The following is a 17135-nucleotide window of genomic DNA, read 5'->3' as shown; positions in this document are numbered from 1 at the left end:
AATTCCAGCGTAACGGACATGACGTTCAGACAAATTTTTGTAATTCAAAGAGTTATACAGTAGAATTAGCAGTCTTTTGATAATTGTTACTAAGCTTATCAGACACATTTAAGTATCTGTTACATACACATAAAATTTCAAATCGTTTCGTTGAACAGTTGCGGAGAAATTGCACTCTCCGTGAGCGTAACGGACATGACACGAAATGGACGAAGCATTTTTACCTCCTATTGCTTATCAAAATTCCTGTGAATTCTTAGATTGCATGCACCTGACGTTGGTGTTAATTTAATCTTAAGATCATGCTCTATCCATAAAATGGTGTTTAACAACTGTTGTTAAGTGCATTCTGTATTCCTAGCTCAAAATGTAGCGTAACGGACATGACACACGAAGCGTAACGGACATGACAGTTTCGTCCACTTTTTGTAAGCGAATATAATTATTTTGTTACAAGATATGGTACAAGTCTAATTGTTTACATGTTAAGGCTAGAGGTTAGAGAGACATATCATAACTGGTAATCTGTAATATCTCCTATTATTTTGCAATTTGAGAGGGGGTCTTTTTGTACAATATTTATAAAACAAAAAAATATTTAGAAAAATTAATTTTACACCGGTTAACAACAGTTAATGAGTATTTTCAAGTTACTACCATCCACCACACCTAATTAAAGGAGAAAAAGTTGGTAGAAAAGATTATTTTTTATTCATGCCTTAATAATTGATAGTATACTAGCGTAACGGACATGACACCCTTATGAAGTGAACTTCATCAGCACTTCTTAGTTTGAAAATGAAAGAAATATGAATAATGAAAGTAATTATGTAACAGCAAAGTACCTTTACTAACACTCTAAAGAAAAATATGTAGATATTATTAGCAGGTATCATTAATTTAATAGCTATAGCCTAAGTGATAATTTTATATTGAATACAATGTTTATCATACCACTACTGCACACTGAGCAGACCAAATCTCATTTTTTGTGAGAAGAAAACAAAATATACCAGACCTGTATAAATCCAAGATGATATTATGGAATGTATTGTATGATAAAGAACATGTACTAGTGTTAATGTCAGTTTTAAGATTACAAAAAATGGTATTAAAAGGTATTTTAATAAAAAATTTAATAGCAGTACCTGGAAACCGGTTTTTCATTATCGATTATGTATGAGTTGAAAGGTAATCAGAATGTTTGTAAATAGCTTCTGAGATTTTTTTTTTCATTCAAAATAACTATCATCCTGAGTATAATCATCCTTTCATCAAATCTTGGATGTTCTTAATCGTACGATCTTGCTTGCTGACAAATGTGGCTGTATCTAATTTTGTTGTATTGTCCGCGCTGCTTGTGTACAATTGAAGATACATCATTCAAATCTTGATTATGGCTGACCAAAATACTACTATGATGACATAATTTATTGATCGCGCCACATTCTTTCCACGGCCCCTTTGCTTTGTGATACTGCAAAGAAGTGCCACTGTAGATTCATGGATTCATAGAGCTACATCATGTAACACAGATATCCGAATACAAACTTGCTTTTAAATGTGAGCCCATGCCATCACTGAAGAAGTATGTAGAGGTTGGTGAAAGTCAGATACTTTGAAGTAATATCATCAATGATCATGAATTCACAAGTTGGAGTTTTATAATGCTCCAAACTGTCAGTGCAAAAACCTAAGATAATCAAATGTTTGTTCAAACACAAATGATGCAGATTGTGATCTGAGTATGTTGCCAGATATAGCTGCATCTTATCCTAATATTATGTGGCATACCGTTAATTCTCAGAAAAATCTACCAGAACAAGAGCTGAACTTTCATCATTCACCAACTTCTAAAAATAGCTTGAAAGACATGCAGATTCTAGGAAATATTACATTCAGCTATCCTCAAACAATTGAGGCTGACCTCAGTCTGTGACACTGAGCCTAATATTTTGTTTTTGTGAATGCTGCCTTTTGCCATATATAAGGCGTCATGTCCGTTACGCGAATTGTCATGTCCGTTACGCCATTTTTATGAAAATGAGAAGTGGTAAGGGAAAATGATTGCTACACATGGTAGGGGGTTTAATTCTAACATAGAATCTGAATCTGCAGTACCTTTAGACAAATTTCCTGTAAGCTGTGAAAACTTTAAGTGAAAAACGTAACGGACATGACACTGATAATGGTAAAGAAATCACACAAATCTGAAGACAGATTTCTCTAAAATTGATGAATGGCATAAAATTTAACGATTATTTTCTGTTGATTTAAACATTAATCAACTATTCAAAAGTTAAAAGAGACCTCTGGGACCTTGTTTGCTTTTAGTAAAGACAGGAAAGATGAATTTTTTAAAAATAGCCACATTTTTTACATTTTGCAATTTACTATTCTATTTTTTTTATGATGGAAAAAACTACAAAATTTTATCAATATTGCGATTTTTCTATTGGAAATTGAGACTTTATAGATTACTTTTTAAGAAAATTTGACTGCTGAAGTGAAATCTTAAACTTCATTTTTTCTCTAAAGTGATCATTTTCCATGGAATTGCCCATATGCCATTTTCTATACTGCCATTGCCGTTGCAGAATAGACTAAATTGAATATGGGCCTCGTTCATACTCTAGCAGGATGAAATACTATGAGGGAAATGAAAGTGGTCAAGAAGCAAACTTCTGCTATTCTCCAAAAGTGATTAGGGAAACCTGAAAAATATACAGAATTATGATACTCAACATTGTTTAATATTGAGAAAAAGCATGATGTGCTAAAGCCCCTTTCACAATTAGTGGTGCGACTAACCATTGCGATTCTATGCAACCTATATTGTGACCAAGTGATCACACAGGTAATTGTGAAAACCCCTTTAGCAAAATACATGTATGCGATGACCAGTATAAGATGTATTCTTTTTTAATCTAAAATGATTTCATAAATGAATGGATCTCGTACAAAATAACGTTGGGTATTTTCCAAGTTCAGTGCTGACCAATTGGTGCTGGTGTTGATTGAGTCATTTTTACATCAACAAAACACCAAACTTATAATGAAGTTGGTCCAAAGACGAATATGACTAGAAGTTGAGCTATTGGAAATGTGATTTGGATCATTTTTTGTAAAGTCACATTAGGTGTTGTTTGCTAGGAAAAGCAATCTCAAATGTACTACGGACACCAACGCCAGCAAAATTGCAATCACCCACCCATTGAACAAAATAACCCAGAAAGAATGTCTTGTCAGTTACATATATGAAAATGCTCTCAACTGCAGCGTTGTATTTTCTTTTCAATGAGTCATTAACTCATATTTAGTGTTTGTTTACTGGTGTATAGATACCAATGTTTATTTTCATATGAGATTCTTTTTAATTCCGGGAAGATTCTATTGTCCTGTTGTCTACTCTGTACCTGTATGTTTAAGAGCTTGTTGGCTACATGAAGGTCAAAAGAGATCAATATTGACATTGCTAATAATGAGGATGTCCATCCTGAAAAAAGCAATGAAAAAGTGTGTAATGTAGAATAGGTCCAAATCGTGTCATTGAGATTGTATACTTTCTGTCGCTTCCAAAATAATATTTGAATATAATTTTATCATATGTACAGCTATTAAACAAGAAAAATATTAATTACCCATTTTAATGATGTAGAAAGCCTTTTATAATATTGCTGACACTCTAAGTGAATATAGCTATGTGTCAAATTCATGTTAACATTCAAACACATACATGTACATCTATGGTTTGAATTATTGGCATTTTTGTCTCGCCTGCATAGCAGAGTAAGACTATAGGCGCTGCTTTTCTGGCGGCATCAACATGAAATCTTAACAAAGTTAAAGTTTTGAAAAGTCAGAATAACTTAGAAAGTATATGGACCTAGTTCATGGAACTTGGACATAAGGGTAATCAGGTATTACTGAACATCTTCCCTGAGTTTCAGGTCACATGACCAAGTTCAAAGGTCATTTAGGGTCAATAAACTTTGGTCATGTTGGGGGTATTTGTTGAATTGCCTTCATAACTTTGAAAGTTTATTGATCTGGTTCATGAAACTTGGACATTAGAGTAATGAAGTATCACTGATTGCTTTGCACAAGTCTTAGGTCACATGATTATGGTCAAAGGTCATTTTGGGTCAATGAATATAGTATGTTATCATTTTAATATTTTCTTTAGTGAATATTCATTCAGTAGTTGTTTTCAAAGTGAGCTCTGCTGCTACATGTACATGTATATTGAATTGCGTAATGCAGGCGAGACTGCCAGATGCGATCCATTTGTTATATGGAATAGAATAGTATTACTTGTACATGTATATTGCTTTATCTATCAGGTCTATTTCCAGCTCATGGTTCCATTTTACTTTTATATGCATGTGAAACATATTGAATAATAGTGCAATCATTATAATTTACTTGTATATTCATTCACATTGACTTTTACATGTGTGGCAAAGGAAAGGTTGTGATTTTATATATGTATATCTGTGTTTTTGATGACTGATAAATATTTATACAATATGAAGTGTTATTTTGATAATATATATTGGGAGTCTACAAGGGTACATGCGTAACAGTACTTAGAAGTAATTTATCTATTCTATTTGTGATTGTGATTGTTAGAAATATTCAATATTTTTCATTCCAGGATGGTTTGAATGAACTCTGTGAATTAGAACCTCATCCATGGTATGATAGTGACTCTCTACTTCCATGTAATTATATGAACATGAATATATTTTTCTACATTCTTAATACATTTACATGTACATCTTTTCTATTTTATTGTAAAGTGTTTCATGCATAGTTGTAAACAAGTTTTATTTCCCCTTGTTTTGTCATCCATTTTTTCTTCAGTCATGCTTGAGGCTCAGTCAGATCTGGACCCTGTCTACAAAGTGTTAAGATCGATCCAGTCAATCTTAACTCTATGGAAATCCATCAGTGTCAAAAAAAAATAATAACGTTTTATTTACCAAGGGTAGCCACTTCAATCATAAGACTGCTCTTCCAGCGGGCCCTGCATAACATATGTTATTACTTCCTTTCTCCAGTCTAAATGCTGAGCGCCAAGCAAGAAGGCAGAATTCCAATGTTTACAAGTCTTTGGTATGACTCGGCCGGGGATCGAACCCACGACCTCCGTTTCATGAGGTGGACGCTCTACCACTGAGCCAACATGCCCGGTGTCATAATTTTTTCTACAAGAAATTTGCAAAATATCCTTTGTAAACAAAGGCGAAAACATAGATTGTCAAGAAAACAAATGATTTTATGTAATATACATCATATTTAGAAAATATTTTGAATAAACGTGCATTTTAGATTTGGGTGTTGCTGGCTTTCCATATTTGAGGTTGATCAGATCAATCGCAATTTTTTTAAGAAGGGCCCCTGGCATGACAGAAGGCGCCAATATTTTAGTGTACAAAGTCAAAGGGATATGTGATGTTTCCGGGGCAGAAATAATGTATTTTCTCGCAAGATGACTGAAAAATATACGCCCAATTAATTGCTGTTAAAAAGCACAAAATATTTTGTCTAGAGTTGAACAGACAAACTAAATAACATCATTCAACATGGTTGTGATTCATAACATACAGGTGATTTTGCTAATAAGTCAGATCTTTTGAAACCACAGAAACGTGTTTGACTTAATTGACGAAATATAACTTTAAAACTGTTATTGTCACATTTGTTTTGCATATTCTGGTCTGAAATAGTGCTTGGAGTTAGGCAATTACTCAACTAATATTGAACATTGACTTTAATGGAGAGTCTTCTGTAAAATCATTGTGACATCACATATACACAAGTTATGACATAATAATGAAATCATTATGATGTCATGAGTTTGTCTTCTCAACTTTGGACCATTTCTAGAGATTTGAAGTGCTGTAATGATCCTTTATTTTAACATGAGTGGTGTAGTTTGACTCCCTTTTATTGAGCACTATAAACTGTTGATGAGCTCTGTTTTAGCAGCAGTCATAGCATACCTAAACAAGCCATCAGATTGTATTTGATTTCATGTGAAATTAATGCACTACAGTGTGTAATATCACAGTATAAAGGTCACAATCTACATACTTGTGTAAATATCTCAAAAGCTCTTCAGCCCATTTAGACCAAGCTGAAATTAGTATTGTTTTTACTTTGGCAAATTTCACATTCCTACCAGAAAAAAATTAATTGGTTGTCTATTTGAGGCATGTGTAATTGTGTATGAAAGCATAGCTTGAATGAACATGTCTTTAATAGGAAAAAAAATGGGGAAAAGAAAGTACATGCAAAAAGTTTGCTTGTAATTTATTTGAAGTTTAACAATGCTGTATGCTTTAGTAGATTTTAATAACAAAATGTATTTTGTACCTGTATTTCTAGTAAAGGAGATATCCCCAGCTCTGTGTCCCTGCTGTTTGTATGTTAAAATAAAATACAGACTCAATGTCGTTTCTTGTATCAAATATATTTCTTGCAGATAGATTACTGCAATTTTTCGCCGAGGCGCTTCTCCAATAGAAAAATGTCTTCCATAAATTCAAGTGTACTTGTGATTTATATTTAAATACAAATTGAAATTGAATTACATGTACTTATTAATTCGAGACCACTGTGGTATAAACATCTGTCAATTGTGACTGTATTTCAGCTAGAAAAGCAATAAAGTTTTTTTTTAGTCGGACAAAGTTACACTGTAAAGCCCTTTTAGTGGTGGAGGTCGGTAAACAAGGGACTTGTTGATATGTTGACCTATATAGAACATTATATATTGACATTTGTGACATCAGATACTAGATGAAGTCTGAAGCTTATTATCAAATATATTTTCTTCTACATAACTGATATAGTTTCTACATTTATTGAAATTGAAAGATTTATTCAAATATATATGTCACTGTACTAATTCTACAAATGTTATTTATATGATGGATGCATTTATACCATTCCTTTATGTAAATCTGTGTATGGTAACATGTATACTTGCTTGTTTGCTATTAATCATTTCAGACACTGTCTCAAAGGTAATGAGAACTAGGGTACATGTTCATTTTATCAAAATTGTTATGACAGTGTTGTATTTTTATCTGATGAGTCATATTTACTTGTATTCCGTTAAAGGGGTACTCTGGGCTGAAAATAATATGATTTGAACAGAAAGAGTAAAATCAGACAATTAAAACACAGAACATTTGATCAAAATTTGACAAGGAATAACAAAGTTTATGGCATTTTAAATATTTGCATTATTCCGGTGAAACAGTTCTCGACATGTCTTCATGAATATTCAGTGAGCAACTGGTGATGTCATATCCCCATTTGTTCTTTTGTGTTTTATTATATGAAATTAGTTTTATTCAAATTTTTTCCTTCAAGAACAAAAAATGTAAAAAAAAACTGATTAAGTGCACTAGATATTCATTGCTGCAACTTATTTCATTACAAGGGAGACATATCATTCACGCATGTATGAAAAAATGAAAAAAATATGACATGGTAATAACATAAAAAATAAGGAAAGTGGGGATGTGACATCATCAGTCTGTGTAATGAATATTTCACATAACTGTTTTCACAATAAATTGCTAAACTTGAACATTAAATAACTTTGTTATTATCAGATTTTGATGAAATTTTCAGCAGTTTGCTCTGTGAATTTTGCCCTATTTATTTAGATGTACATATTTTCAGCCCGAAGCATCCATTTAATATGATGTCTTTATAGCAGTATAAAAATTTACTCTTACTCTATCTCTCACACATTTTCCTCCTCTCTCTCTCTCCTTATTTCTTGCTCCCTTCCCCTTCTTATTTTTTTTAACAATATCATTATGCTGTGAATCAAGATTTTATTATTCTACATTAGAGAAAGTCCTAACAAATTTCAGCTTATTCTGAAAATATATACTTTTGTTTTGCTTGTTCAGTATATTATATAAGTGTTACTGGGGTATGAGACCAAATGTTTTATATATAAAGTTGGAGAAGAGGGGGACATTTGTCCAACTTTACTGACGAGTGATTTTTTTTATCCATTACCAAAATTAGATAAGAGAGTGATCAAATAAATCCCATCATCTTCATCCAAAGTTAAAGAAATAGAAAAGGCTTCCATATAGAAATCATTCTCTACATCATTAGTAATGAATAGATGTATAAAAAGTAATCACACATAATTATGCAAATGTTTTGAACAGGGTTGAAGGGGAACCCAACCCAAACAAAAAAAGTTGTTTGAGAGAAATCAGACGAGTAGTTGGGTGTAAGATTTAACAATATTGGACAAACAATAAGAAAGTTATTAATTTTTGTTTAAGAGTTGTAAAAATTGGTAATCACTATACCATTGGAGACTTCAAATTGGCTACATTGGTGATGTCATAGTGATATAAGGCAAGGACTACTCGTCCATTTACTCCAATCCATAAAAATGGCTAAATGACAAATTTTTTTCATAAGTTTTACTTCAAATCAAATTGTTCTTTTATGAGGAAATAAAAGAATGTGCTACCATGTTATATGTTGATTACTGCCCGAGGGGAATAGGAGAAAACAACAAATCCCTGACAATTGAGTACATGGCCTATGTGAAAGTTGCCCCTACCACTTGCCATAATTACCCTGTTGCCAATTTGAAATTTACAGTCTTAGGGATCTCGATTTTAAAACGGCCATAACTTTCTTATTGCTTGACCGATTTCTTTCAAACTTTTGCCATTATCTTTTTTTTCTCATGACCAAGGGTAGATTCTCCTTTAAATACTTCTGAAATTATGAATTTTCAGTTTACAGCGAGGTCACATGTTTCTTTTTCATGAGTCTATTCGTACTAATCCATAAAAAGAAACTGGTTAAAAGATGTTTGCATGTTGCTTTTACAAATTTTTACAACTGTGGATGTAATTTACCTCTTAACTATGAAATTTTGTTTATATTTTTCTGAATAAAAAGATGTTTTAATATTAAAATGAAGACATTTAAATGTTGTGTTTCTTTGTGCCATCGAGTTGTCAAGCCCTCCAGTCCATAGTTCCTGCTCATATATTTAGGTGATCTGTCTGTCTCTTATGTGTCTACAAATTTTCTTTTTTTATTTATTGTTTCTTTTTTATTTCCCCCCCCGTTGTTCCCACCAAAATCATCAGAACTCCTCCATCAATTTTCATCAAAATATTATTATGTGGACTTATCATGCAATGTGTACGAAACAAGTTCAATGTCAAATGGTCATCGACATGCCTTTTTGTAAAATCGCATTATCATATCTTCATCATCAACTATAAAAAAATAACAATATTAACATCAAATCAACTTCAAATCAAGGGTCAACTGTCCATGTTATCAAAGGGTCTGATGCACATGTCCAAGCGTCTGATGCACATGTACAAGCGCGTCAAAATTTTAAAATGCTCAAAATCACTTTTTGATCAAAGAAAAGTATGTTTCAGGTCATTTAAGTATCTCAGGAATTTGCACGCTCACGTTTTCGCAGGTTCACACTCGTAACATTATTTTAGGTCAATGCATTCATTATAAAATTCTAAGTAATTTCATACCTTGATCAACCTTCTACGACCAGTAATAAAGGAATTAGCTTCCATCAAACTTTGCATCTCGCGCCCACTCACAATTGGCAAAATATATGCAAAAACATGCTTTTACAAAATTCAGTATAACTTCAGATTGCATGTTGACCCCTAAATTTTCTTTTATAATTGGATAAAGTATGAACCGTAGATGTGATTTCATGTCACATTTGATCCTAAATTTTATCACATCAAAATCAAAATTTCAAATTTTGTGTTGTGACGTTTTCATAATTTTGCAAATATGACCATAACTCCAAATTCTACTGACCAACTCTTACGAGAAATTTTGAACAAAGTATCTGGTCTGGAAAATTTGTACAAGAAAGTTGATATTATTTCTGAGAAAGTTGTCAACATTGAAAGGAAAGTAGAAGCATTGGATACAAGGATCATAGATTTAGAGCAGGGTTTTGAGTTCATTGAAACAGAAGTTATGGATTTGAAACGGCAAGTTGAAGAAATGAAGGATATGAAAGCGGATGTGAAATATGCAAATGAGTTGAAGCGGAATGTTGTTGATCTCGTGAATCGGAGTAAGAGGAATAACGTCGTACTCCATGGAATTCCGGAGGGAGTCGAAGGTGACGCGCATGACTGCTCGCATTTCGTCAAGGAATTCTTCGATACGCATATGAATGTTTCCAACGTAGAGGTCGAAAGAGCACATAGAACGCCGGGTGGAAGATCTAGACAAAGAGATGCAACCGTGGCAACGGCACGCCCCCCCCCCGTCCCATTCACGTGAAGCTACTGAGATTCAACGATCGAGAAAAGATTCTGAAAAGGAGTGCAGCGCTGAAGGATGTCCGCATAAAAGATAAGAAAATAGGAATTAGCGATGATGTACATCCGGAGACACGCGAGGAGCACAGAAAGTTGATGATAAGAGTGAAGAAGTTAAGAGAAGAAGGAAAGTTTGCGTTCATACCTAACTCCATTCCCAGAGTAATAAAGTACAAGGAAGGTGCCAAAGATGGACCGGGACCGTTGAAAACACTCCGCGTGACAGACTTACAATAGAATCATTCTAAAAGATAAAACGTGTCAAAAAAAATAATCGAGGAAACCAAATGGAGTGAGATAAATATAAAGGCAGATTATGAGTATTATCGACACATTAACAGAATATCAAACTGTTTTTTTTTTCTAATTATCATGACCAAGAAGACGGTTAATGTTTTATTTCAATACTTATGATATTAGTATGGCTAAAACATATCTTTTTAAAATGAGAAAGTAAAAATCCTCCTGCTCTCTTTTTTTTGGGAGTAAAGATCAGTCCTCTATCTGAATGTTTTTAATAGTGAACACTGTGTGTAATTACACCAGGATCACTATGTGTTTTGTCTCATTTGTATTTTTTGGTTATTTGTCTCAAGCCTATAAGTCTAGGCTAGAACCACGACTGAACAGGCCATCTTATCTTATCTTGAATCATATATGTATTTTGTTATTGTTTAGGAGAAGTGGAAACAATTTTTGTATTTGTAGCTTGTTTATTATTGTAGTAATAATGTGTTCTGTTTTTAAAGAAAGTATAAACTCCACAGGATTTGTTGGTTTTTATAATAAACAGTTTCATGAAGGGTAGTATAAAGATTGTCTCAATGAACTGCCGAGGTTTAGGCAATTCAGTGAAGAGAAGAGATGTCTTTGAATTAATTAAATCAAAAAATTATCATATATGCTGTTTACAAGATACACATTTTAACACTGATAAAGAAGATGATATAAAAAGATTTTGGGGAAACAATTGTTTTTTTAGTAACAAAACATCAAACGCAAGAGGTGTAGTGATTATATTTCGTGATGAAGTACCAGTGAAGGTAATAAGAACTGAAAAATGTCATGATGGAAATTTTGTTGCTATAGATATGAAGTTATATGATTACAGTATTACGTTGATTTCACTGTATGGTCCTAACACGGATAGGGTTGACTTTTATGCACACATTGAGAAATTAATATTGGATTTCAACAACCCGTTTACGATCATATGTGGTGATTGGAATTTAGTTCAGGATTTTGAAAAGGATGCACACAATTATATTCGACTAAATAATCCCAAAGCGAAACAAAGGGTTGACGAGATGAAGATTAACTTAGAATTGATTGACCCATGGAGGGAATTGCATGGCAGTGATAGAGTATTTACATGGCATCAGCCTACACCTTACAAGGCTGCCAGATTAGATTTCTTTTTAGTATCAAAAGAATTAATGTCAGTAGTTGACAATACCGAGGTAGTACCTGGTTACAGATCAGATCATTCATGGGTAAACCTATCATTATGTTTGAATCGTGACAAAATCGGTCCCGGTTATTGGAAATTTAATAACTCCTTATTGAAAGACGATGATTATACATAAAGAATAAGACAGCTAATTGCAGAAACAGTTGAAACTTATATTGTAAAACCTGACGGTGATATAAACTTCCCGCATGATAATTACGAGAATTGTAAATTTATGATTAATGACCAATTATTTTTTGACACCTTATTGACTTTAATAAGGGGTGAGACGATTTCATATTCTGTGAATAAAAAGAAAAGAATGCATAATTTAGAAAATGATTTAGAAAAGGAAATTGTAGCCTTAGAAATTGGTATGTTGAATGGACATGATACAAATAAATATATTGAGATGTTGGAAAACAAGAAAGTTCAGTTATATTTGATAAGAAAAGAAAAGATAGAGGGTCTAAAGATGAGATCAAAAGTTAAATGGATGGAATTCGGTGAAAAACCTTCAAAATACTTCTTAAATTTAGAAAAAAAGAATGCAGTGAACAAACAAATAAATAGACTGATTGATAACGAAAATAAAACTATTTGTCTTCAGGAAAATCTTCAATCCGAGATTTTACGTTTTTATTCAGAATTGTATCGAAAGAACGAGGTCATTGATATTGATTTGAACACCTCTTTAGATTATGCTGATATACCCAAGTTAACAGACTGTTTATCTCAATCTTTGGAAGGCGAGCTTACTATAGAGGAGATATATCAATCATTGTCAAATATGAAGAATTGTAAATCTCCCGGACTAGATGGGTATACAGTCGAGTTTTTTTAAACATTTCTGGATAGATATAAATTTTTTCTTGCTTAGATACTTAAATTTTGCCTTTAAGTCAGGAAGCATGTCACAAAGTCAGAAACTTGGTGTGATATCTCTTATTCCCAAAAATAAAAAAGAAAGACTTTATCTTCGAAATTGGAGACCAATATCTTTATTGAATGTTACATACAAAATAGCTTCGGCATGTATCGCAAATAGACTCAAAATGGTGCTTCCTCTTTTAATACATGAGAACCAAAAAGGTTTCATGGAAGGCCGGTTTATTGGTGAAAATATTCGACTGCTTTATGATTTGCTTTTATATACAGATGTGAACGATATCCCAGGTTTATTGCTTTTAATCGATTTCGAAAAGGCTTTCGATTCCATTTCTCACAGCTTCATTATAAAAGTTTTAAAATACTTTAATTTTGGCCCATCGATTATACATTGGTTTAATGTCTTCTATGAAAATATTCAATCTTGTATTGTGGTAAATGGTCACCTCACTCAGAGATTTAGAATCGAAAGAGGTTGTCGCCAGGGGGACCCATTATCTCCCTATATTTTCCTCTTGTGTGCAGAGATTCTTGGAATTTTATTTAGAAATACAAGGTGTATTAATGGAATAAGGATATCTGGACAAAATTTGAAATTGATTCAGTATGCGGATGATACTTTACTCACGTTAAACGGTACTGCTTCGGAATTGAATATCGCATTAAATATTTTAGATGAATACGCTGCGATATCTGGATTAAAAATAAATATTCATAAGACACGAGCAATTTGGATAGGGCTAAACAAAAACACAAGAGATAAGATACTTATTGATCGTAATTTAACATGGGTATTTGATGAATTCTTTAGATATCTAGGTGTTGATTTTTGTACGGATTTGCAGAAGATGGTACAGTATAATTACAACGAAAAAATTATAGAAATAAAGAGTCAAATGACTTCATGGTTAAAAAGATATCTAACTGTTTTAGGAAGAGTAACTGTGGTTAAATCCTTGTTGGTTTCTAAGCTTAATTACCTCATTATGTCTCTTCCGAATCCAAGTGACGAAGTTTTAAAAGATTTAAATTCATTATTTTACCAATTCATATGGGAGGAAAAACCGGACAAAGTTTGTAGGATTCAAATGTCCCAAACATACATAAGCGGCGGGGTTAAAATGATAGACATATATTCACACTGTCAATCATTAAAGATTTCTTGGATAAGGAGAATTTTAAATGGATCAATTGATAATTTCATTCTATGCTTTCTTATGTCATCCTTGCCAAGACAACAAGATGTTCTTTTGTATATGACGTATATGGGTAGTCACTACTTTCGAGAATTATCAAAACAGACCTATAACACTTTCTGGAGTGAAATGTTTTTTGCTTATAGTAATTTTTTAACTATCTATTATAATAGTCATGTCAATGTATCTTCACATCCTCTATGGAATAATAAAATCAGAATAGGCAATTTTCCAATATATATGAAGAAATGGAATGAAAGGGGTATTCGTTTCATTAATGATATTTTGGATGAAGGAGGGCATTTTTTATCTTTCAAAGATTTTCAGGATCTTTATGATGTCAAATCAAATTTTCTTTTTTATCATTCACTATGTGTTGCTATCAAGGAAACCTACAAAAGATCTACATTCAATAGAATCCCCCAACCATTAATTCCAGATGTGCTAGCATTTATTACTAAACTTAAAAAAGGGTGCTCGCATACTTATTCCATTTTATTGAAACGACGAAAAACAGAAAATAAAAGCTTTCTTAAATGGAAGTGCATATTTGATCTGAACGATAAAAGGTGGGAATCTTATTGCTCATTGGGTTTTCAGTGTACCATTGATGTAACATTGCGTTGGTTTCAATATAAGGTTGTGCAACGTATATTATTTACAAATGATTTGCTTTTCAAATTGAAATTAGTTTCAGTAAACAAATGCACTTTCTGTCGAAAAGAAATTGAAACGGTTTTGCATCTATACTCGGAGTGCAGGCATGTTAATCACATTTGGAAAGAGTTAGAGGACTGGATTAGGACCAAAACCAATGAGACTCTATACTTTTCAGATGAAAATAAAATATTCGGATTTATTGGAAAAAACAATTGTGCACTCAATTGTATTTTTATTATAGTAAGAAAGACTGTGTATGATTGTAAAATAAACAAACAATTCCTCTTTTCAGTATCATCAAATCCTCAATAATCAATTATTACCAAAATGAAAAATACATTGCCCAACTTAATTTCAACCAACACAGATTTGACAAAAGATGGTTTCGATTGAAAAATCTCTTTATTGTTTGACTTACACATGTAAAATTATTTTGTCAGTTCATTGTTTATATCAGTGATTGTATTATTCATTGTACTCTGTATATATTGATTTTTCATTGCCAATAAAATCCCTGTGGAGGGAAAAAAGATTGAAAAAAAAAAATAATAACTCCGTAAATTTTGGACGTTTTTCCCTCAGTTTTCGATATATTGTAGTAGAAATTATACTTTAATTATACTTAAATACTTTCCTGAATACTCATTAACATAAATTGATCATCCTCAAAATGACAATTTATAGCAGCATATCACTGTGCCAATCTTCAGCTTTCATATTTTAATTCATAATTTCATCATTCTTTGCATGATGAGACTGAGAAACATTGTGGTCTAATGGATAGCCTGTCTCTGCCTTGTAAAGCGAGGGTCCTTGGGTCGAAATTCACTGATATTTCTCAAAACTAGATTCTACATTCATGAATTCCGTCAACATTACTTTCACTATTCGTGTCCCTAATTGGATTTGACATTCTCTAATAAAACAAGACCTTTTTACACAATCTTCTCTTTCCCTGTCTTTCAGCAGTATTCAATATTTCCTTCGTTAAAAAGTCTGCTTATTTTCATGATGATCATATTGATCTTCATGAAAATGGTGACCAGACCATGATCGAAAATTAGATCGTGATTATAAGAATCACAGACAGATCACCTAATTCGTCCTCATTACGAATTAAAATTCTAGTTTTAAGATAATTCTCTTCCTATGCTGTTTACTCGATCTTGCACCTTTTCCTCAATACTTTTTTAACACTTTCTCTTGTTCCCAATCATTCTAATTCCACAGTATCATAAAAACAAAAGACACAAGCAACTCATATTCTCATATCATTTATTCTTAAATATTATGAACATGTGTTTCTCACACAGTTATATAAAACTTTTGATATTTATATACATTCATCCACTAAAACAAATGGTCTACATGTATACATGTACCTATTTGATACCTATATGAAATAGGCCCATCAAAAACAAAGTCTAGCGACATGGCAACTCACAAGCGTTCAGATCTGAACATAAGCAAAGTGTGATTGATTTTCAGGCATATATTGTGCTACATAATCTCTTCCATATGGTGATACGCCAATGTAAAATTCAATTTTTATGCATAACCCACCATCATGTTTAGTTTTTATTAAATGAAATATCTTGATAAAATAACAATGAATCACTTTACAGTTAAGCAATCCATTGGTACAGATACTTGAAGGGATTTACAGAAATATTCAACTTTTAGTCAATGTAATAAATCATGCAATCATCTATTGGAATAGATGTTCAAGTTCTTAGAGCTTTTAAAGGAATAATGCTTCTTCAAAAAATTGTTACTTTATCAAATAAAATTATTATTGACAAACTGAATTCATTAAAAAGTACATAGAAATAATATTCAGAAATCCAGTAGGCAAGTTGCTCAAAATACCATTAATACCATCTGATTAAGTAGCAATAACTGTTCTGCAAAAAAGAAAATACTATTGCACCATGTAACATTATCTGTTAACAAATAATCCACAGGATGTTAGCCACACATTTAAGAAACGCAAGCCAGCATCAAAATCCTTACATTCCAAAGAACAAATAGAGGAAGGGGGTGCAATAGCTTTGACAGTATTTGATCATATATTTCACCCTTGATCCCAAACTTGGTCAACTTACAAATTTCCACAAGTTCCAAATATGGGTAATTCACATGAATTGACTGCTGTATGATCAAGCCTGTTTTCATTTTCATCTTCTGAAAAAAAATGCACTATCAAGTATCAAGAGAAATGTAAAGTATAACCTTACTTGGGCCATGATGTGAACTTTTTATAAGAACAGTAATACTTTATATTGAAAGCATTTCGGGGAAAAGTACTTCGACCAAACATCTTTTTCATTGAAAATAAAAAATAAAATCCTAACCTGACGGCAAGTTTTCAATATTCAACTGAGCCATTCCACAATTAACATCATGCAAAGTTACCCGTTAACATACCTAATACTTCAGGCTTGTCTAATATAGAATTCAAAATATGGTAAATTTTCCAATATAGTAAACTACCATGGTGACAAGGCTGAGTAAAGCCAGAGATTAATGAATACAAATGTTCCCTAGGTAATTGACATC

Source organism: Lytechinus variegatus, chromosome 12 (genome assembly GCF_018143015.1).
Source record: "Lytechinus variegatus isolate NC3 chromosome 12, Lvar_3.0, whole genome shotgun sequence".
Taxonomy (NCBI): Eukaryota; Metazoa; Echinodermata; class Echinoidea; order Temnopleuroida; family Toxopneustidae; genus Lytechinus; species Lytechinus variegatus.
The sequence above is the reverse complement of the archived record's forward strand: the minus strand, read 5'-3'. Positions refer to the sequence as shown.